Raw genomic sequence first — 23,061 nt, 5'->3', positions numbered from 1 at the left:
CAAAGAATGTAGATGAGTTAGATCAAGGTGCCATTGACTCCTCTTGGTCAAATCTTGATACAGCTGGCCAGTGAGATAGAGGATAGTGGGTCTGTAGGGCAGTTTTTCTGCCCTTAACTTGCAAGGAACCTAACTACCACTTAACTTCAGCACTTAAAAATGCCTCTGGAGATTGCTACCTCTCTCGATTGACTAGAGGGAATCTAGGATCCTAAGGGTCACTTAAACAGTATACCTGGTACGCCCAACACCATGTCCATTGTGAAGCAGGGGAGGTTTAGTTCAGACCCTTCTTCATAATTTCCCTTTCAGGGTTCAGTCAACTTTCTCCACTTGTCCTAAAGACTGCGGGTGGTATTCAATATGAAGACCAATATCCACTGCCAGCTCAGTATTCCACTGTTTTGTCAGAGCACTATTAAAAGCTGATCCCCTGTCAAATTCAAAGATATCAGTACTACCCATCTCAGAAACAGATTCTCCATTGCCAGTTTGAAGGTGATTCCAGTGGCTCGGTCCTTGGTGGGATAGCCTTCAACCCACTGAGAGAGATGTTGCAAAGATAAATGTAATTAAGCACTGGAACAGATCACCAGTGAAGACGTGGAATATCAGTCAGGGTAGTTTCAGAAACTAGGTTAGACAAAGACCTATCTGAAAAAAGTTTAGACAGGATTGATCTTGTCTAGGTTTAAGAGAAAAGATTAGATGAGCTTGGATTTCTGTAGGTAAATGTACAGAAGAGGTTTCTAAGGAGCACACACTCTGTGCTTACAGGTCAAATGACAAAAAAAAAAGAGTCTGAAAAGGGTGTCAAGTGCATAGGTATCAGAATAGCGATAGCTAGGAGCAATGCAAAATGTTCTGTGGAAAATGTAGAGTGGCATTAAACCACTATCTGTAAAATGTTTCATCAGTTCCCTGAAATTTAATCTGGGTGTTGCTTTTCTTGTCTCATTTATTTCCTAAAGCATGAAGTATAGTTGTACTTCTATCCAAGAAAACAGCAATTTTTGCTTCTGAGGGACAGCTTCATTAGGCTGTAGAACACAACCACCCCAGTGCAGACTAGGAAACTCCTCCTCGGTATTGGCCTACCATCACCCTTATTTCAGAATTACTGTTAACACAACTCATCTAAACGGACAGCCTTTTTTATAATTTATTACTGTTAACACAACTCATCTAAACGGACGGCCTTTTTTATGGACAGCCTTTTTTATAATTTTCATAGAATCGTAGAATCATTCAGGTTGGAAAAGATCCTTGGGATCATCGAGTCAAACCATCAATCCTTCTTACAAAGTTCTCCCCTACACCATATCTCCCAACACCCCATCTAAACGACTCTTAATCACATTCAGGGATGGTGACTCAACCACCTCCCTGGGCAGCCTACTCCAGTGTCTGACCACTCTTTCTGTGAAGAATTGTTTCCTAATGTCCAGTCTAAACATACCCTGTTGCAGCTTGAAGCCATTCCTTCTTGTTCTATCGCTAAATACCTGTGAGAAGGGGCCAGCACCAACCTCTCTACAATGTCAACTAGTTGTAAAGAGTGATGAGGTCACCGCTCAGCCTCCTCTTCCTCAAACTAAACAGTCCCAGCTCCTTCAATCACTCTTCATAAGATTTATTCTCCAGGCCCTGACACAGTTGTACCTTGCTTCAGCATGTCAGTCTTTTGCCTCAGTCAGCAGGGACTTGGGTATGGTTCTGCCTTCCCAGACCTCTCGCTAAGCTCTGAGAGTCCAAATACAGATGAACTTGTGCAGATAAAATTACTAACTACCATAATGGCTGTCCAAATGGGTGCAATAAATTTCAGCGTGAGACAAAGTCTCTCAGGTTTTACTGACTCTTAATGTTGCTGCTGCCAGCTTTAGTGTTACTCTTTGACTCAAGCCATATTCTGTTGTCTCCCAAAGGTCTTTTTGGCCCGTCAGCTCTAATCAATATGCTGCCTTGAGAAGGAGCTTGTTTTAAGTAGGTTTGCTCACCATAAAGAACCATATAAAGAAAATTTGACTTCTACTCCTTGTCAGCATATATCACTCCCTATGCAGAGCAGCATTTAGATAGTCTGTTAGTGGAATCCAAGTGCTCTCTTTTATATGTTCAAAGAAATGACAAATGCCTGGAAAAAATGCATGGTTGTTCTACAGAAGATATTAGGCAGACTCAGGAATGGCAAGCTGAACAGCTAATAGGGCCCAGAATTGTAGTAGAGAGGATGTTAGAAGCTAATTAGTTTGAGATTATTCAAAGATTTGTAAAAGGTTCTTCTGTTCTCCTTTCTGATGTAAGTACAGCCTGTTTTCCAGCAACATGCAAAACTATTTTAATATGTTTTTAGAAAGGGTTGCCCAAGATATGCTGTTTACCTGTTATTGACAAACTAGCTCAAAATAAAGGATGTTTAAAAACAATTTTCAGCCTGTTGAAAGCCTATGGTGCAGCCTTAGGTTTTTAGGGGTCTTCTCCACTGGGAAAAATACTTCTGCCATTCTGACCAGGCTCAGATCCTTGACCCCTTATTCTCTCTTAGTAGCATCACACTTTACAGCTTGGATTGGAGTACCCAGAAGTCCTGAAGAGTAGGAATGGTCTGTCTAGTGAGGGTATCAGGATTCGACCCACTTTAACCCAGCAGCACATTGTGCAGATACTTGATGAAGGATGTTAAATCAGAAAGCAGACCCTACTAGCAACCTTTGCTGTGCTTTCCTCAGGTATAACATGGCCTGTCAAAAACAATGAGTAAGTATGATGAACACAAATATACAAATCTATGTTAAGAAAGAGTTATATAAATTGCCCTTTACAATTAAAAGGAAGACTGAAATGTGAATTGCTTCCTTTTGTTAGATGTCATCCATGGAAAGCAAACTTGAGGTTTGTTTGTGCACACACAGTTGGTGGGAGGGGGCAGAAATAAATTACAAAGTAAATATAATTTCACTTGCTTTATTAATCTAGAATGTGGTACCAATGTGTCTGGACTCAGTGGCTCCCCAGCTGCACACTCCTGCAGGATGTTATCAATCCTTTATTTCTAGTAGGAAATAAACTAGTAGGAAAAGCACTAGAACTGTATGACATTTTAATAAAAAAAAAAATGGTCTTACGCCATGCTGTGTTCTGCTGTAGTTCAACTTATAGCTTCCAATATGCCTTTCAATTCATATCTCATATGTTTTTCTGTTCATTAACTGCCATGCATCTTTTTAGGTTTCTTATTAATTTACAACATCACTAAGGCATGACTAGGTGCCTTTCCCTGTTCTTCAATGTTATCTTTTGTTCTCCCTGCCTCTCCCAGGGAGGCAGAAAGGAAACGCACACATGGTAGTGGGGAGAGAGCACGGGAACAGGGAGAAATATTGCTCATCGGTGCTCCTTCTCCTTCACAGTGGCACAACAAGCTGTTGCTGCCTTCTTCCTCTCTCTGGCCCTGGGCTAATAGTCCTTTTCTGTCACTCTGGTCGCACTGTAGTATCTCAAAGTACCCCTCTGCCTACTTGAGGTCCTGCAGGGTCTAGGATGTGCTGCGTGAAGTGGTGGGCCTCTTCAGAGCATGAAATTTACATTTAGCCGTGGATGCAGCAGAGAGAGTGTTAAAGGTGTAGGAGTCAACGTGTGCTGCTGCTAGGAGTCTGATGCCCAGCTGTGAGGATATACATTCAGTGTTTCTTTAAAAGTGTATCAGGTCACCTGCCTGCAGCTGGGAAACAGCCGGGGGAAAGCGGAAGATTCTGCACAAGAACTTTGCAGAGAAGATGAGAGGGACAGATAGATTTCCAGGAGAGTATGGTTTTCCATAGTCAGTGTAACAAGACTGTAACTCTTCGGGATTTTTTTAGCACCCCAACAGGACTCTAAACCCTGCTAGTCAAGCCTCAGCTTAGGGAGAAAGATCAAGTGTTGGGTCTTTGCCATTAGCTTAGACACTAGGGGAAAGAGCTAGATGACTTTGTTGATAACCAGCTTGAAGATCCCAGCAGGCCTTCAGACAGTTTTATTAATCATAAAAGTCATTAAAAATAGCCAATTCCTCAGGGGCAAAGTGAAAACAAAACCTCAGAAGAATGAATCAGGGCAGACATCTCCCATTCCTAAGAGCACTCAGTTCGCATTCTGAGCAGGGAACTGAAAGGGAATACTTAGGAGTGAAACTCCCCAGCAATATAACCAATTGCTTTCTCAGGGAAGGGGCAAGCACTTTCTTATGGACTTAAACTGCAGCAAGGAAATATATTGATGGGCTTTGTGTACAGCTCAGAGGCACTGAACCTTCCAACAGTTGACTCCGAGGCTTGCATGCCACGTCCAGAATCAGCAAGATAGTTTTCCCCTTTGCCTTTGCACTTGGCCTTTCCTCTTTCACTTTTTTGCTTTCCCTTGCCTCTCCCTTTTACCCTTATCTTTCGCTTCGCCCCTTGATTTATCTTGCCTTTTTTTTTTTTAAATAGATAGAGATAACATTTATTTGCCTATATGCCACCGTCCAGTGCCTGTGCTCTATCTCAGTAGTCTTTACCTGCCTTTGCCATATGAACCTGTCAGGGCCCTAAAGACGTCTTACATATCTTAGGGCTTCTCAAGTGACTTTAGACACCTGTGTTAAGATACCTGAACCCCATCTTAACTTTGTCACCTCACAATTGTGAAGAAATCCTTCCAAAGCAGCTCAAATATGAAACAAAGCATTGCTCTATTCCTGCAGACAACCAGAATTGATTCTGGCTTTATTTATTGATAAAAAGTATAAACTTCCCCAAACAAAATTTGCTTTATAGGGATGTTGACCGCAAAATGCAATGGCAGTTTAAATGTAAGCATTCTTTTCTCTTATTTTAACTGGAAAGATTTCAATGACGAAAAAAACTGTAAATGAAGAACTGGGACATACAGCAGGCAAAAAAAAAAGGATGGAGGAGAATCGTAGGTGATGGGAAGGAGAGGAAGCTTGCAGAGCCAGTGTTCCTGTGGTCTGTGGGGCTGGAGACAGAAACATGTACAGTAGGTGAACGATGCAGATTTTCTGCCCGACAACAGATTTTCTGCCTGACAACAGATTTTCTGTCTCCCTGCAACACTGGATATAATTTTTGGACTTCTGTGGCCTGGGCTTGGGAAGACTTGGGTGACACTCCATGCACCAGCATCAGCAAAGGGGATCAACTGTCTGGAAAGCAGTTTTGCAAACAAGGCCCCAAGGATCCTGATGGACTCCAAGTTTACCATGAGCTAGCAAGGCTCCCTCATGGCAAAGGCAGCCAACAGAACCCTAGGCTGCAGTAGGAAGAGTGTTGCCAGCAGGTGGAGGGAAGTGATCTTTCCTCACTGCTCAGTCCTGAGCACATGTGCATGATGTGAGACACATCTGCAGTACTGGACCCAGGTCTGGGGTCCCCAGTACACGAGAGACACAGAGCAACTACAGCAAAGTACCATGAAGATGATGAAGGAATTGGAGCATCTTTCACATTAGCTGAGATGACTGGGAGGGATAAATACCTGACAGGAGGAAGTACAGAAGACAGAGCCAGGCTCCTCTCAGTGGTGCCCAGTGACAGGACAAGAAGCAAAGGGCACAAATTGAAATATGGGGAGTTCCATTTAAATATAACAAAGAAAACTTTTTTTGCTGTGAGGATGGCCAAATAATGGAACAGGTTGCCCAGAAAGGCTGTGATGTCTCCATCCTGGGAGATATTCAAGACCCAACTGGACACAGCCCTGAGCAACTGCTTTAGCTGACCCTGCTCTGAGCAAGGATTGGACTGGATGATCCCCAGAGATGCCTTCCAGCCTCAGCTGTCCTGTGACCCTGAGGTACTACAAACTATGGTGCTCTCTGGGAACACAGAGCTCAGTGGGGTTTGAAGCCCACCCAAGAAGCCGGATAACTACATGGGCACTGAATTGTTCCTGAGCTCCGTTTGGCCATGAGCGTCCTCCGGTTGTGTGTATAAATCTCACTCAGATGGCTACATAAGTCATTTCCCCAACTTGACTGAAGCGTAGACTTGGCCTCAGGCACCGACACTACCGCTGAAACCACAGGCCAGCTACATATCACATGTTGGCAGCTTTACCCACTGCTCCATCCTTTTGCAGGCTACTCCATGCTTGTCAGAGTAAAATGGACTCTGGGGGTGTTCTTGGGTTCATTTGCTGCATTTGGTGTATTTTACAGCAGGTGGAAGGTGCAGCAGCAGCAGCCACAGGCTGCAAAGCTTCCTTCTCCTTCAAACATTTCTGGATCTGTTTCTGAATGTGGTCAGCAGTATCTGAGGCAGACCATCAGGTCACGCTGTATTTATTTAACTGTACTTTACCCCACCTCCCTCCTTCTATAAAACCTTGCTGTTTGGAGACTGCTTTACATTTTTTTTTGGAGTATTTCTCAAGTGCAGTTGTCTAGCATCGCTGCCCAGAGCAGCTGCTGACAATGCCAATGCACTGAGATCTGTAAAATCCTTCCTTTTTGAAATCAAGAATAGAAAAGATCATGATGAAATAATGGACTAATGTGGCCATTCCATCTATGCTGCTCATAAATTAGATTTTGAACCTGGCAATTGCAGGGTAATTAGGAGGAGAGTAGCTTTCCTGCAGGAACATATATTTCCTATTCTGCCTGCCTGACACACTCCAGTTTAATTTTTCCTTTGTTCACTCAGCTCAGAGAACGGCAATTACCAAAGGTGATAGCCTAGTGGCAATTTTTGAATCATGAAGAGACTTAGCACAGAAATTAGATTAAAAAAAAAAAAAGGACAGGTATCACTAGTGATTAAAATAATTTTGAATTAAAAAGACTATTTCAATAATTGCTTTTTTACTATAATCGTCACCACATAACCTATCCTTATGAATTACTAATACAGTGAAATAACACTGCTGTGGAGAGTGAGCTTAAAAAGACAGCTTTCCTAAACACATAACCTCATCAGTGAGAGATAAGTAACGTTTGGGCAGATGTTTCAGGATGGTAGGTGATGCCACAGCACTGATCACTAACAGCCATGCAATTTTTTTAAGCCCTCCCTCCCTTTGGCCCTGCCAGAGAGGCACAGGAAACAGAGCAGGAATTCCCATCTCGGGTGGCCAGAAGAAGGTTTCACATTATTAAAATAGATGATTTCCTTCATCTAAGAGCCTCTGAGGAGCATAAATTACAAACAACATCAAAGCAAGAGAAAAGTTTTAGAGCAGACTGTCAAGGAGACTGCTGGGGTTTCCTTGGTAGATTTCCATTTTTAAGGAGTCTCAGCAATTTACTTTCTTTCTGAAAACAATTCCATATGTCTGTGGATTATTTACGGTTGTTTCGATTTTTGTTGTCAAGGGTTTTAAAGAAACAATATAACAAATATTTAACATGGGGAAATAAAGTTAGACAGACAGAGCCTGCAGTAACAAATTACAGGGATGATCTCATGGACTAAAACTTTGCAGGCTTGGTTTGTGCTCTCCAGGGTTAGACAACATGAGTTTAGATACAAAGAAAAACAGCATAGCCAACTGGAAATAAGTCTGATGCTCTACAAATACAGCAACTAATTACTCATGTGGCCGTCACTTATTTTACAGGATGAAACACCATGGCAAGCGTGGCACAAGAACAAGGGCTGTGAGATACGCTGGCCCAGATTTGAAGTAGACCTGAGAAAACTTTGTGTAATGGTTATTGGAATTCATTTGATAAGAAGTGCAAAGGGCAGCTGTGGTTTTCGATTAGAAGTCATCAGGGCAAGCTGTGAACGGCTTCATATTAGCTTCCCAACTTTAGGGTAAAGAAGTGACTATTATTAGAAAAGGCGTGGAGAAGCTATGAACTGACAAGGTTATTAGCTAGTCCTGAGGAGGTGGCTCCTGCTGAGCGTGGGTTTTAAGTGCTTTCCCTGCAGGGGAAGGTTGTCATTAGTCGCTGGGACATGCACCGTGCAGGGGACTGGTGTGTCACACCTCAACCTGCAGTTCCTGCCTGCAAGGCCATGGGTATATTCAGCAGCGATCTACAAACTAGATACCAGGCTGTATTGACCACATCCAGGAAACCAGGCTCCACCTATGCAGTGAAGCAAGCAGGAAAAAGGACAGGGCTCCAAGAAGCATCGCCACCTCTCTGGATCACACTGCAGAGAAGCACTGCCATGTCTCTGGGTCACAACAAAGGCTGTGGAGAACCTGTCCAAAGAGCCCCAGGTCCCTGGGGAGAAGGCTGACTGCAGAGGGACACTATCCAACTAAGTCAAACTCTTACGGTGTGCGACCAAGCAGGAGATGCCTGTTTTAAGCTCTGTCATTATGCGGACCTAAGCTTCTGCTGTGCTGTGATGGCAGCAGGCAACCATGCAAAATGAAGATCCTTAGGAAGAAAGCACAAGTGGGAATGTTTTATTTTCCTTTAACAGAAGGATCCCTCTTTATTTCAGATGTGCATGAACGCATAGGTGTTTGGCCAAAAAAAAGAAAAAGGGAAAATGGTCTATATTAATTGTTTCCAAGTCTAGCAGCAAATGCCAGATTCTTAAATCTGTCATTTACTGATGGTGAATTACTCCAAAAGTTATTCATAGTTCTTACCTAGTAACTCTTCAAAAAGTATTTTCATAAATGTTGCATCAATAATTTAAAAGCTGCAACTGCATATCATTTTCAGTGACCTCCAATTTGAGTTTGATGACCAAGAGAGGATAAGAGCAGATGACTAATTATGCATCATCATCATGTGACATGAGAGGGAAATGCTAAACTGTGCATCGCTAATGAGTTTTCTCTGATGAGTGTACTTTCCTGGGCCGAACCATAACAGCAGCAGTCCTCCATGCACCCCTGGCAAAGACTGAAGAACATAGTCTTTGATTGCCTTATTCAATGCCTTGCATTGACTTGAACGTTTGTGAGGAGCTTGGTTGAAACTCGAGCTGGCTTCTTTTCAGTTTTTCCTGATGCAAAACTAACTGGATGCAGTTCCATCTCACGTCAAGCTTATAATTTAAAGCTGATTACCTTCTGCATTGAATGTGTTTGATAACTCAAAGCTCTGATTCATTGGTTCAGGTCCTGATTCTGACCTTGATTTGATGACTGTGTTGTCCACTGTTAATTAGCTTGTTGTGGTTCTGCTAATATGGTGATGTATTTTACATTTGTTTGCTTATTTTTAGTACACAGGGCTGGCTTATTCTGTCTAATTGTAACATGAGTCATGTCAACTGAAGATGCATGTAACTTAAATAAGATACTTCCCAGCCCTGTGGCCCTGCAACCAAATAAATAACTCTGCCCCTCACAAGATGGTATCAAGATTAAAACAAAGCTACTAAAATGCTGTTTTAGCAATTAAAATAAAATCCCCTCAGGGTTGCAATGCTACCTTTAACAAGCTCTTTACCAGGTGCAAGACAAACCTAAGGCAATCGCTTCATAACTAAGCAAGCCCTGTTTACATCTCAGCTTTGGAAACATATGTTGTTAATTCTAGACTTGCAGTTGCCATGTGAGTTGTGTGTCATGTCTTAAAAAAAAAAAAGAAAAGTGTGACTTTCGGGGGTAATTATTTTTTCAGCACAGGTGCAGAAAGTGCATTTGAGCACCCTAAACATTCACACAAGCTAAGCTTTGACTCAGTCAAACTGCAGCCCATCACAGCCTGAAGACAGTATCATAACATCTATTCTTTCAGGCATGGTATGGCCTTAATGAAAAGTAGCGCAGCACTTCTTAACTTAACAGAGGCTCATCTTCTCTCCTTCCAGATTTTACCTTCCCTCCACAATGACCCTTTTTACACTGGCCAGACTGGCCATGTTTCACCACTTCTTCATCCTTGCAAGTCTTGGATTAGCTGGAGAAGTGACTGGGGGGTCCATGCAATTGGGGAATTTGCAGTTACTCATCCTGTCAAGCTAACCTCCCAGTTCAGCACCTCAACCATGAGGTGCTCAGCTCCAAAGTAGCCACACTGTACTATGTCTTCTCCATGTGGGGCAGTGAGAATTCATTTGCCATACGTTTCCTCATTTAAAGAGAAGGTATTCATAGAGTTTGCCGATGTGGTAAATTACTGACATATGAACAATTCAAACCAGATCCCCAATTTACTGCTGCTCTAGGGCAATACCAGGCTTTTGGCCATAAAAACAACAGCAATAATATGGGTAGGGCAACTCTAAGGCTGTCCCCTGGTCAAACCAGCCTCAGAGGCATTACACAGGCAGAAGAGGACAGCAAGGCACAGTGGCCAATGACAGAAATTTGTCATGGCTCTTGCAATACTAATAAATGGTTAACACTACATTTTAACCAAATGGAAGAAAAGAATAAAATACTGCTTTAACAGTGCCCTTTGGCTGCACACATACAGAATATGCATGGGGATAATGCGAGACTCCAGAAGCGGGGCAGATATCCTTGCAACACAAAGGAGAAATTCCTGGATAATCAGGCATCAACTTGGCCTTTTCCACAAGCATTAAAACCCTTATAATTATTTAGGAAAATACATACAGTTTTACACGATACTCAGAAAATATCAGCAGCCTGAGGTTAAAATTCGGTGGCCGCGGACAGGCAGATAACATGCTAACGCAGAAAATGATATAAAAAGAGAAGTTGAACCAGAGGTCACAGTACAACTCTGTATCAATTAGCGATGATCTCAGAGGAGCATTTAGGATTCGCTGTCTTCTCAAACTGTTCTCTGGGTTTGCACAACTGACTTTTTGCAGTTGTTGCTTTCCTCCTCAGCTTTAACAGAGAGAGGTGCTGCACTGTGAAACCCCTCAGTAGGAGGAGGAAAGCTGAGGGTGATCCGACAGCTGGGGGAGCCCCAAATTAGGTTCTTCTGAGAGCTCCACCTTTCAGCATCCCTATTTCAAAAGCATAGGCTGCTGGATTCATGTTGCAAGCCCAGCACTCTTTTCTGTAGACTGTACCTCTTCCTGCAAGTCCTGGGAGCATTAAGGAAGTTTGCACCAAAAAGTTTCAAACTGGAAAAATGAGTGTGCTTGTTACCAGGTTCAGTAGACTGGGAATCTGCCAGGCTTTTACAAAACTGCTCATTTTCTGAGTCTTAGCTCTTTTAGCTATATTTTTTTTATTTATTGAGCAGAGGACAAGCTCTATCTTATTAAGTGAAAACAATAGAGTGAGAAGTTGGAAATTGCCAGGAAGCCTGGGAAAGACCAACACTGGGCTAAGATTTCATTCCATGTTTTCCTGTTGACCTCACAGGCTCTCGACACAAGAGCTCTGAGTACATTAAAGAAAGGCCACAGTCTCATTTGGTCCTGTGAACATTGGCAATATGTTATGGGGACAATATACAATCTTGAAAGGGAAAAAACGCAGCAATGTCCCCATGCCCTGGAGGTTTTGTCTGGTGCAGTGCTGTTTAACCAAAGCACTGTGAGGTTTTAAATGGCCGTATGAGATTTATAGTAGGTCATGACCAGATCTCTTTTCAGGGCAAAGTTTGAAAAGTCCATTTGTCTCAAAATTTAAAAAAAGAGTCTGGTAATTCTCCAAGGTTTTTCCTCTTCCTTCAGGCAACTATTTTTGCCTGGCCAGAGTCCCTAAACCCTCCCCAAGAGCCCTTTTAATGTGGGAAATATTGTCACAGTGTCTGCTATCAAAGGAATAATACTGAAGATACAAATATTTACAAACCCACTCTAAGTCCACATGGTCAGTATCAAGCTTATTAAGTTTTAGAAAAAGGGACATCATGACCTTAAAAGAAGTGGCTTCAGGAAACCAGTATTTGAGGGCATTATTAGCAGGGAAGAGTGATGGTTATTGCAGGGAAGTGAATGGAGAAGACTCAAGGTGCAGAGAGAGATCCCCCATGTCCGGCTGATGGCGTGGCTGCTCCACTGCTGGGCTGGTGGCCAAGGGGCAGCCCTGGCTGGGTTTTTGGCAGTGCCGGGTCCCCACTGCTGCCCAGTTGGGCTAGATCCCACCATGTGTCAGCAAAAGGCATATGCTGGTGTCCGGGGGGCTGCAAAACAAGACAAAGGGCTGGCAGCCCCACCACGGCTGCTTCTCCTGTGCACCAGGAAGAGATGTCGTCCCCCTCCAATGTCGTCCCACTCAGCTTTCGGCAGAGTGTGGTGCTTGGGTAGCCTCTGCCAGGCTTCATGCACCATGCTGCACACCAGTGGGACTTGTCTCCCGCTGTGTGGCCCTGGGACTGGGAGCAGCTGGAGGAAACTGGTGGGAGATGGGAGTCCCAGGGAAGGCTCCAGGCACCCAGTAGGGTCAGGATGGTTTTGAAGAAGGGGGAAAAGGCAGATTGGGCAAGCAAGACGGCAAGTGGCAACAGAAGCTCTGGGACAAGGTCCCCCTGGGAAACACGGAGAGCCAAAATAGTGAATATCTGGGGCCAAAAGTGGGGGAAGACGCCTGTGACAGTGGCTCTGTGTCTGACTTTCCTCTTTTCTCTCTAAAGGGGCTGTGTGAAGGAAGAAAAGGCAGATGTGAATGGCAAGTGAAGTCCCCCAGGGCTGCTAGGAGCCAGGCACTAGCTGCCCCCTCGCCGGCACAGCCAGCAGCTATCACCTGCCTGGGTATGAAACAACACAGACCTCCCTGGGTACACGCGATGCCAGGGCCAGTGCAGAGCCTCGCAAAAGCATATTAAAGTGTCTTAAGGGATCATTGCAGAGCGAGAGATTTACTTGGCAGGTCTCTATGACTTTTCTGGGGTGATTTTTATCTGTTGTGTAAATCAGAATCATGGGATTCTTTAACCCTGCTCCCCTGTTTTTTTATTTGACAAACTGTTTGTTCATTTAGAGCAGTTATGCTTGATTGTGCCAGTAAATAATAAGTGAGAGCTATTTGTGAATTATTTGGCTGCTAGATTTCCACAGAGAAGGGCCTATTCTCTTCTGTGTGAATGTCTGTGTGAAAGGCAGTCCCTCAGCATGAAGAAAAGTTATGCGCCTGAGTCAAGAATGAAAAAGGCCCTTGAAATCTTTATAGCAATCTAATATAGAGGATACATTGGTATGCAAAATAAATTTCATTAGGTATAAAATACCTCCCTTTAAAATAAATAATTTTCTTTTTTGCTAAGATGCCAGAAGATTGCAGACTATATTAAAGATAGCATGTGTCTCGTTTAAATCACACCCCATGGAAAAATACCTAATTTAATTTAAGTAATTTCTATTTATTTCTGCCTTTCAAAATGATATCATTTTCAGGTTATAAAAATGTAATGTCTGAACTTAGACTCTTTACTCAGTGGTTTAAGCAAGACCTAATTTTAATCTTAATCTTAATCTAAGTTAAGAACACATGAGAGCACACAGTCATAGTATAATCTGGCCCCTCTCTGACTGCAAAAAGGGCAACCTACTATAAATAGAGTCCTTGAGAGAGGGAAAGTCTTCCATTTTGAGGAGGATTTTGAAATTTCATGCCATTCCAGTTTGGAACAAAGCTCTCCAATTCTGAATTTTCTCATACACCTAGTTTTAAGCAAGACCTAATTTTAATCTTAATCTTAATCTAAGTTAAGAACACATGAGAGCACACAGTCATAGTATAATCTGGCCCCTCTCTGACTGCAAAAAGGGCAACCTACTATAAATAGAGTCCTTGAGAGAGGGAAAGTCTTCCATTTTGAGGAGGATTTTGAAATTTCATGCCATTCCAGTTTGGAACAAAGCTCTCCAATTCTGAATTTTCTCATGAAACAGAACTACAAAAAAAAAAAAAAAAGCAATAATAAGGAAAAATAAAGCAGAAAGTGTTTGTTCTGATCATTTGTGAAGAAAATGTTACCAGACAGATCTCCTGGGAATCCTGACTGAGCAAAAAACTTTGCAACTTTGGAAAATGAGCTGTTTGAGATTTTGGGGTCTTGGTTTGCATCAAAAAAGCTCCAGTGGTTCAGGAGCCCCAGTGCCTTCCCTGCAGCCCTACTCATCAGCTTGCCAGCAAGGGTGTCAGGGAAGCTGGTAGATAGTCAGGCTGAGTTGAAACGAAACCATAACTGGATCCTGACATCTGACCAGCACACTGAGTATGATCCTCTAAAATAATTCATTAGTGCAACCTTTGGAAGAGCAAATAGGTAGTGATGTGATTTTTTAAAAGCTGTAAGTATTTCCAAAGTGCTGAAGTCAAATCCTCAGCGGGTGAGCACTGGGATAACGCTACTGAAATCAGTGAAGCTATTTCATTTTGTACCAGTGAAAATCTGGTCACTGAAGTTTAAAACAGAGTTCAAAGTCTACATTCAGTGTAAAGGAAGAATCATTGCTAGTGTGCACCCATCAGCGCCATCAATGAACCACAAAGAGAATTACTGTGGGACTCAAAAGTTTAAGAACAATTATATGATTTAAGCTTTCATTTCATGCAGGAAAAAAATCTCTCAAATCAAGCTAAACCAGAAACTTGTCATTTCTCTATTTACTTTTCACATTTACCATGAAAAAATGCTCCCTGCTGCCACAAACTACTTGAGTAAACCAAAAGGTTTGCATGCAAAGCCAATTTGTCAGCATTGGCTGAAAAGTATATAAACATACCTCCTGCTCCTGATGTCTGCATGAAAGACTTTTCACATGCATGGAAAATATATTCCTTTTTAACCAGCTCAAGCTCTACACCTAGGTATAATATTCCTTGCTTGCCAAAACTCCCAAGAATTTTAATTTGGCTTCTGGGTATATTAGGAATGTGGAGTCAAGTCCCTACTTTGAAGCTCTGCAGGGCATAGAAGTTCTGTGAATGTGGCCTTGCTTCAGTGTCTAGATCTCAATGCACTGCACAGAAAGAAAAGAGTCTTGGGCTTTTCTTGTTTGTTTTGCTTTTTTGTTTTGTTTTGTTTCTTAAGGAGGAAAAAAAGAAGCAATGCCTTGGATGAGAATAGACCATTACAACCACTAGGAGCTCTAGGATTCTGGGAGTAAGACCAATGGCAGCCTGCAACGGAGCTGTGGAAGAGTATCCTCTTCACAGACTTTTCAATAGGAATTTGGTTACAAGTACAGATGGTGGTCTTCAGGAGACTTAGATGGGATTTTTTTGGTGCGCCATCATGGAGAGCCATGAAAAGGCCTGCATATATCACCCAGCATGCACTGATTCTTTCTGATAAGGGACGAAGATGAAAGCATTGCCAAAGGAATAAGAGATACTACTTACTGGGAGAAGACAAAAATAGTTTTGTGAATCTGATCCTTTGCTCAGAAAGTTCTGAATGTGAATCTTTCCCAAGGCTTCCTTAGCCAAGGACTTCTCTAGAGGTAGTACCAAACATGCCTGAAACCTTTCAGCTGTGATATTTTTCAAGATAAAGAATTTGCATGACATTTGGTGGATCACACTAAGCTATAGGACCCTACTGGACTGCTGCTGTACCTTCACACCAGCACATGTGAAATAGCTAAGTGGGAAACTGCTCTTCCATCCTAAGAGCTCTGTCAGATTTCACAAATGTTCCCATTTTTTTCCGAGAGGAAACCCAGGCTGTTCAAAGATCACACTTACATTTTCTTTCACTGAAATGCAAGAAACCTAGAACAGTGTGAACCCTTCCTCAGTGGCAGAATAAATCCAACTCTTCCCCAAGAGAAAAGATAAAAGTTTTCTTGCAACTTTCATCAAAATTGAGGCCATTATGAAAAAAAAGGAGGAGACACCTGGATGGGACTGCACGAGGGAGCAAAGTATTTTAGCCCATGACAGTGTGATCTCCTTTCAGGAGCATCTCATGCCTGATTCAGCCACAAATTTCCTATAGGGAAATCCCACAGCACCTCCTTCTTTGTACATATTCAACTTTTTTTTCAATCTCCTTCTGCATAGTGTTCTATTCACCCCTCAAAGAGCAAAGGGCCAGCCAAGGTACAGACCATGTGTTGTCCCCACTGGGGCCACACAAAGATGCTGTACTGAGGAGTCCCTTGCCCACTCTGGACAGAAGCACAACTCTTTCGTGGGACTGGCCTCCTGTAGAACATGCCAGCTTTCCCTCAGGCAAACTGGGGCTCCCCTTTCCTTTTTGCCTCTGTTGTTGCCAGAGCCAGAACAAAACCAAGAGCAAGGAGAAAATGCTCTTGAAATGAAAATTAAAAAAGACAGAGGGCAGTAGGCAGATAGGCTTACCAGTGACAAAGGCAAACCCAGAAGTTCAGCTGGGATTTCTAAGCCACCTTTGCAAGAGGCAAGAAAAACCGACTGGAGCAAGCAGGTCATCCATGGAGCTGATGCCAGAATACCCCATTGTGCCTGGCTGATTACTGAGCAATTAAAGCTTGAAGGGGGGAATCTCCTTCCATCTGCTACCTCACTGAAAGGGAACTGAAATTTCTCCTTTGCGTTGCTCCACCCGCTCTGGAGACTCCCTGAGCTACAGCTAGGACACAACCATACAAGAGGTCAAAAGTCTCAACCTAATGTCCTTTAACTGGACCAGGCTGAGGCGCCATTGCTTCTACAAATTTTCAGCTTTTGTTAAAATAAAGTGGCAATGAAAGTGTGGTGATTTGTGGGAACAGGGTTTCCTGCTGCTGGTGCTGTGTAAACCCTAAACCTGAGCTCTCTTTCTTCAAACTGCCAGGAAATAGATACAAATGTATTTATAAGATTTCACTTTTGTTGCACAGCACTAAAAATAGCACAGTACATCATTCATAGTACAGGTCTCTCTATTCTCTTATCCCATTGCTGAAGAAAGGCAGGCACAATGTTATCAACTAACTGTCCTCCTAGCATTTCCAATAAAGCTAGTTTCAGCTACCAGAGTTACTATCAAGGTTAAAATCCCCTTTGTTTTACAACATGTTCATCACCTAGGGGGACTGTCATTGCCCAAAGGGAGCATAATGTTCAAGTCTCATTGAAATATCATAAGTAATATCAATAACAAGGAAAACAGAATTCATTAAGAAATTCACTGCCCATAGCTATGTTCTCATGACAAATGGGAGTGGTGTTCAGAGCATCAATTCAACAATACTTTAAGTCAGTGCTCCTTTGACCTATGCTGATGAAGATGGACAAAGAGGTTAGACAAGATTATGCCTCCAAGGGTCATAAAAATGTAGAAGTTCCCCAACTGCAAACTGATTTTTCAAAGACAATTACCCCGCATAATTTAACTGGAAAGCCATTTATGCCTTCCAGGTTTCATATCATTAATGTTTGTTTCCTCTTGGATTTTTGCTGTTTCCCTTATTCTCATTCTTTTTTTCGTTTTTTTTTTTGCCTCAGATACACACATTAAAAAAAACCTCTCACACTTCTTGTCCTATGTGATTTATTCCCAAGAAATTAAATTACATTTTTATAAGCCTGTGTTACCGCAAATGATAGCTGAAGATTTGCTGAAAAAATTAATTCCTGATCTGTTGCCGTGAAGCGCCCTCGCTAGCAGTGTACTGACTCTGTCTTTCAAAACCAGATGGAAGCAGTCCAACGGTATGATTAACTTCTTAGTCCCTGCAATTTCCTATTGCTATACTTGCCCTAGATTTCAGGATTGACCTCCTGCTTCACTGCAAAATGCACAGTTGCTCAGTTTGATAAATCACATGAATACTTTTTTGATCACAGTTATCTACTATTTACTACATACCCAGTGAGGTTAATCATATGCTGAGGCACTTCATATGCTGCACACATATACACTCTTCTTCCCAAAAGCAGTTTGCATATTCTTCATGCTGCCAGCCAGCAATGGGACCTGCTTTCTCCTTACTAACATGTGAAAGACCCACAGACCTACACCTTGTCTCTTTTTCCCCCCACGTTAATTCTGTAATTGTCCACACTGATTCTTAAAAAACCTAGCAAGCCAAAGGAAAGACTTGAAAAATTACTAGTCAGACCTAGAATGAATGGTGTCCCCTCAGGTATCTTTAGGGAGCTATTGAGAATGCAGGGGGTTGCCCATAGGGAGGTGGGAAATGTTTGGCTGTCATGATAGCTAAATGCTATCACTTCCTTGAAGAAAAAACACATATTTTCTTTTTCTTTCTCTAAACACTGAAGGAATTTCAGTATTTAGTATAGTTAGCTGGGCTCAAAATTGCTAAAATTCCCTGGGACAGCTCTGCTCCACCTTCTCACGCAGTGGTGCAATACATCCAAATCACATCGCTGGTGCTACGGTAGAACAACTCCAAACAAATACCAGCACAGTTAAGGTATGGGAAAACATCCAATAGCAAACAGATGAGTGCTAGAGATCTTGCTCACAAGTTAAATAAAGGAAAATGGAGTCCCAGTTTTACAGAGATATCTATTCCTTTTCACTCCAAGCCTTCCATACAGGCTCTTCTTTTAAAGCCCCTTTTCACTAATTCACAACAGTCTCCAATAACCGTAAATAGCATCCTATATACAATACATATTATTACTTTTCCTCCTTCAAGTTTTCAAACTAGGAGGGTCGAGACACTCTAGACTATTTCTGCCACAAAACATAGCAGCAGTTGCCCCTTGCTACCTGTGGGAGGGCTGCAACCGTGGGACACCGGCATTTCCAAACAGCCAAGCTTTCGTGTAAGGCATAAATGGCAAATCCGTATCCCCTGTCGGAAGTATTCTCTTTTTCCTCGCAAAGATAATCCAGAAAGTTCAAGCAGTGTGCTAACACTGTGAGAGCTGTGTGTTGGTTTCTGTGGCAGTGAACACCATGCGTGCACTCTCTTCTCTGGCCAACCTTTGCCTCCTGCAGAGCCCATGATCTCAGTTCCGTCACTCTCTGCTGGGACCCAGATCAGCTGTCCTGAGCCAAGGCTTCCCCTGGGCTATCGCTGATTACCCAGACCTGTCACATGAAGCCCTTCTGGCCAGCCAGCTAGCTCAGTCTCTCCGCTGATAAGCTGACCGTGTAGCTTCTCATGTGGAGGAGGTCTCACGGTGTGAAAGGCGATGTTATCGAAAAACTCGGTCCAACACAAACACGAGTATGTGAGTGACACGAAGCACATGAGTATTTTTGCTAGCTGCCACTGGATTATTTACTTACTTCAGGGTATCACAAGTTTAACTGCTTTGCTTAATCACAGCTCAAGCAGATACTTGAGAACAAGAAATCTTTGGCTCTGTCCACAGAAGAGTTTAAGGCTGCTTGGACAGCTGCCTTCCCTGCTTTAAGTGATCTATTAAAAGTCTAAATTGCCTCTTATTGTTGCCTTAATACTTTACAAACAGTCCCTCCCCAGCACTCCTAACCCAAACGTGACTTTGTCTGAAGGAGAAGAGCCGTGCTGCAGATCCCACTGGACTAATCCTTACAGTATCGGGGGAATGGACTGGATTGTCACAGGTCAACCTTTTCTGTTTGATTTCCCTTGCAGCTGAGTGCTAAATGTGTGCATGGACCATGAGAGGTGGTGCAGCAGCACTTCTGCTTCCAAACGCCTCTCTCCCTGCAGATGTGGGGGTTTGCTGCTTCGCATGACCTTCTGCTCGGCTCCCGAACCCTCCAGAGGACAATGGGGAGTGTTTATTTGCTTTTCAGGATCTTAAGTGCAAGTGGCCAAACCCATTAGGGTAAACCAGCTCACGCCTGGCACAACCTGCATTTCAATGCCCTAACTGTGATCAAACGCGGACAGACGAGGCACGGTTACACAGAAATCACAGAATCACAGAATCTTCTAGGTTGGAAGGGACCTTAAAGATCATCTTGTCCAACCGTTAACCTAACTGACAAAAATAGACACCCACACAACAAAAATGAAGCATCACCGTCACTAAACCATACCTCCCAGCACTACATCAACCTGTCTTTTGAACACCTCCAGGGATGGTGCCTCAACCACCTCCCTGGGCAGCCCATTCCAATGGCTGAGAACCCTTTCAGTGAAAAAATTTTTCCTAATATCCAGCCTGAACTTCCCCTGGCGTAACTTGAGGCCATTTCCTCTCGTCCTGTCGCCTGTGACTTGAGAGAAGAGACCGACCCCCACCTCTCTACACCCTCCTTTCAGGTAGTTGTAGAGAGCAATAAGGTCTCCCCTCAGCCTCCTCTTCTCCAGGCTGAACAACCCCAGCTCCCTCAGCCTCTCCTCATAAGACTTGTGCTCCAGACCCCTCACCATCTTTGTTGCCCTTCTCTGGACCCGCTCCAGCACCTCAATGTCTTTTTTATGGTAGGGGGCCCAAAACTGGACACAGTACTCGAGGTGGGGCCTCACCAGTGCCCAGTACAGGGGGACAATCACCTCTCGGGCCCTACTCGCCACACTGTTCCTGATACAGGCCAGGATGCTGTTGGCCTTCTTGGCCACCTGGGCACACTGCTGGCTCATGTTCAGCCGACAGTCGACCAACACCCCCAGGTCCTTTTCTGCCAGGCAGCTCTCCAGCCACTCTGCCCCAAACCTGTAGCGCTGCCTGGGGTTGTTGTGACCCAAGTGCAGGACCTGGCACTTGGCCTTGTTGAACCTCATCCCGTTGGTCTCAGCCCATCGATCCAGCCTGTCAAGATCTCTCTGCAGAGCCTCTCTACCTTCCAGCAGGTCGACACTGCCACCCATGGAAAGTACTGTCCCTTCTGCCCAACAGGAAGGTGGACTGAAGCTCAGACTGGCTGTGTAACTCACCAAACATCATGAACAGGGCTTCTCTACACTGCCAAATGGATGTTAGTATGGAGACGCCTTGTCTATCCACAGCCTAAGGTGGTAAATCAAAAGGGGTTATCGCGGCCTGTATGTAATGGTTCAGGCCTGACATCTATATATTAACCAGGTGCTGAGTGTGAGCTAGGGAGTTGGAGCCTTTACAGGACTTATCAGCTGGGGTGGGCAGGCTTGCCAGCACGGCCATATGGCTGCTGGGCTGAGCGGGTTCAGCTCTCCCTCTGCCCTGCACGCCTGCGCCCCGCTTCCTATGGGCAGAGCCACCAGGGTCTGCCTCCGTCCTCCGGCGTAAGTACACCAAAAGGAGAACAGACCACAACTGTGAATTAAGCACGCCTCCCAAGTGCCACCCAAGCACCGCAGTGAATGAGCTATCTCTTCCCCATTACAACCAGAGAGGAAATTCAGCGGTGGTACAACGCTTTCCTCTAAGTGTTCAAAAGTCCTCAGCAGACCCACTTGGCCGACACTACCGCACGGAGAAATAAAAGCAGCCAAGGGAATAAAAGTGCCCTAGGACCACTGTAAATCTTTACTTCATGGAAAATCTTATCTCGCACATGAATATGAGCTGTGAGTAAATTTAATGTGTGGATTAAGTACTGTGCGGTCTCCCTCATGGTGGGCTTTTCAGCCTAAAAAGAACAAAAGAATAATAATGAGTGTTGTGTTTGGGTATGATTACAAACAGCTGTAATTTACAGCTGGACATTCTCCATTGCAAACGTATCCAGCAAGCAAGTGCTTCTGGGTTAGTGGAACAGACTGCAAAAAATTAGCTTTTAACTTCAGCCTTAAGGTCAGAGTTCTGGGACCACGGGAGTCAATAATAAAATCTATTTAGCTCAGCGGGATTAAGCAGGTTTAAGACCTGGCTTAACCACACTGCTTACTGTTAAGTAACAACAGAACACACTGAATATTTTAGTTACAGACATTTTTCTTCATTTGAAAGCTATTCAGGCAGGGGATATGAGAGTCAGACAATTGAAGATATGCTAGCGTTATACCATCAAGGCGTATGAGTTAAGTTCTTGCTCTTCTCTGTCCCAGAAACTGAGCAATCTGTATAGTTAGACCAATTTACTGAAGAGCACAATAAAATTAAAACCAAGCTGTGCAGTATAAACACCAAGGGTTTTTCATGAGAGAATGAAAAGCTAATGGGGCCAGTGCATCTTTCCTGACAAAACAGTCAGTGCATGTGCAGAGCAACCTGTCTTCTGGAAGCAGAAAAGCTGTTTCAGTCAAGCTTCTGGGTCACTAATCTTTGTGTTTGCACATAAATCTGCTGGGGGTTACTGTGTCACTCTGAAAACAAGACTGAGTGCAATACACTAAAGAAATCAATGGCTACAGGTTTTAAAAAAATATATCTTTTCTTTTTTTCCTCTTTCAGTGTAGCTAAATGTTACCTTTTTAACAGAACCTGAAAGCAAAAAAAACTGCAACAAGAACTGCTGGAGAATATTTTAAAAAAAGGGAAAAAAAAAAAAAAGGGCACAATTACCGAGAGCTTTATTTAAGCTGCCATCTCCCTTGGCACTGGGAAGTGCTGGTGTGTGACTGAGAGCTCTTAGTTGCTCCTGGGACACAAGTAATGAGCAGCAGTATCACAGGCATCCTCACTTTAGCCAAGTCCAGAGAGAAACTGCCATCACAGCGTGGGTTTTTGGCCCCCTGCCCTCCCGTTTGCTCGCTGCAGTGAGGTTACGGTTGGCAGAGAGGCAGCCCCCCCTCGGGGTGCACCCACAGCCTTGCCAGCACCCCATCCAGAAGGAGAGGAGGAGGGTGCCCCGTGGGCTGAACGTTTGCAGAGCAGGTAGGAAAGCTGGTCTCTGAGCACGCTTTTAGGGGCAGAAAGGGGAATATCTGGTCATAACTACTAAATCTGAGGTGTGACGGGCAACATTTCAGCCCTTTTGCCTAGAGGACGAGGGCAGCCTGTGCCCAGCTCCCTCACCACCCATGATGAGGTAGGGATCATCTATCCATCACCACCACTTTTCTTTCTAGGGGAGCCAGAAAGCACACTGTGGGGTTTGGGGCTTGTTAACTACCTCCAGGGGCAGTCCTGCAGGCATGCTCCTCATTCAGCCCAGGGGAAGGATGCTGAGAAAAAAAACACACCACGTTTTCTTTGGTCCTATTTGGTTTCTATTGTCCCCACCAAAAGCAAAAGCTGCTTTGCCTGGGGGGCGAGCCTGCACACCTCCGGGGAGAGGGGCATAATGCTGACTCTGGCTCCTCTTTCTTTCTGCATTCATCCCAGTTACAGCAAATACTTGTGTGCCCTCCAACCGCGCCAGCGATTCCACCCGCATCCCATACATTTCACTTGGGAATTTTTTTCCTTAAGGGTGGGGGGAAAAAATTCTCAACAAAACGGTGTTTGTAAACTTGGGGGGGGGGGGGTGGGGGGGGGAGG

General features: G+C 43.8%; 1 protein-coding gene across 1 annotated transcript in view; it reads right to left on the bottom strand.

Moving 5' to 3' along the window:
• The window catches only part of AFF3 (AF4/FMR2 family member 3), a 296,657-nt gene that overhangs the window by 61,544 nt on the left and 212,052 nt on the right, over nucleotides 1–23,061 (bottom strand). The window lies entirely within an intron of this gene.

The sequence above is a fragment of the Calidris pugnax genome, unplaced genomic scaffold (assembly GCF_001431845.1).
Source record: "Calidris pugnax isolate Ruff unplaced genomic scaffold, ASM143184v1 scaffold188, whole genome shotgun sequence".
Lineage (NCBI taxonomy): Eukaryota > Metazoa > Chordata > Aves > Charadriiformes > Scolopacidae > Calidris > Calidris pugnax.
The sequence above is the reverse complement of the archived record's forward strand: the minus strand, read 5'-3'. Positions and strand labels throughout refer to the sequence as shown.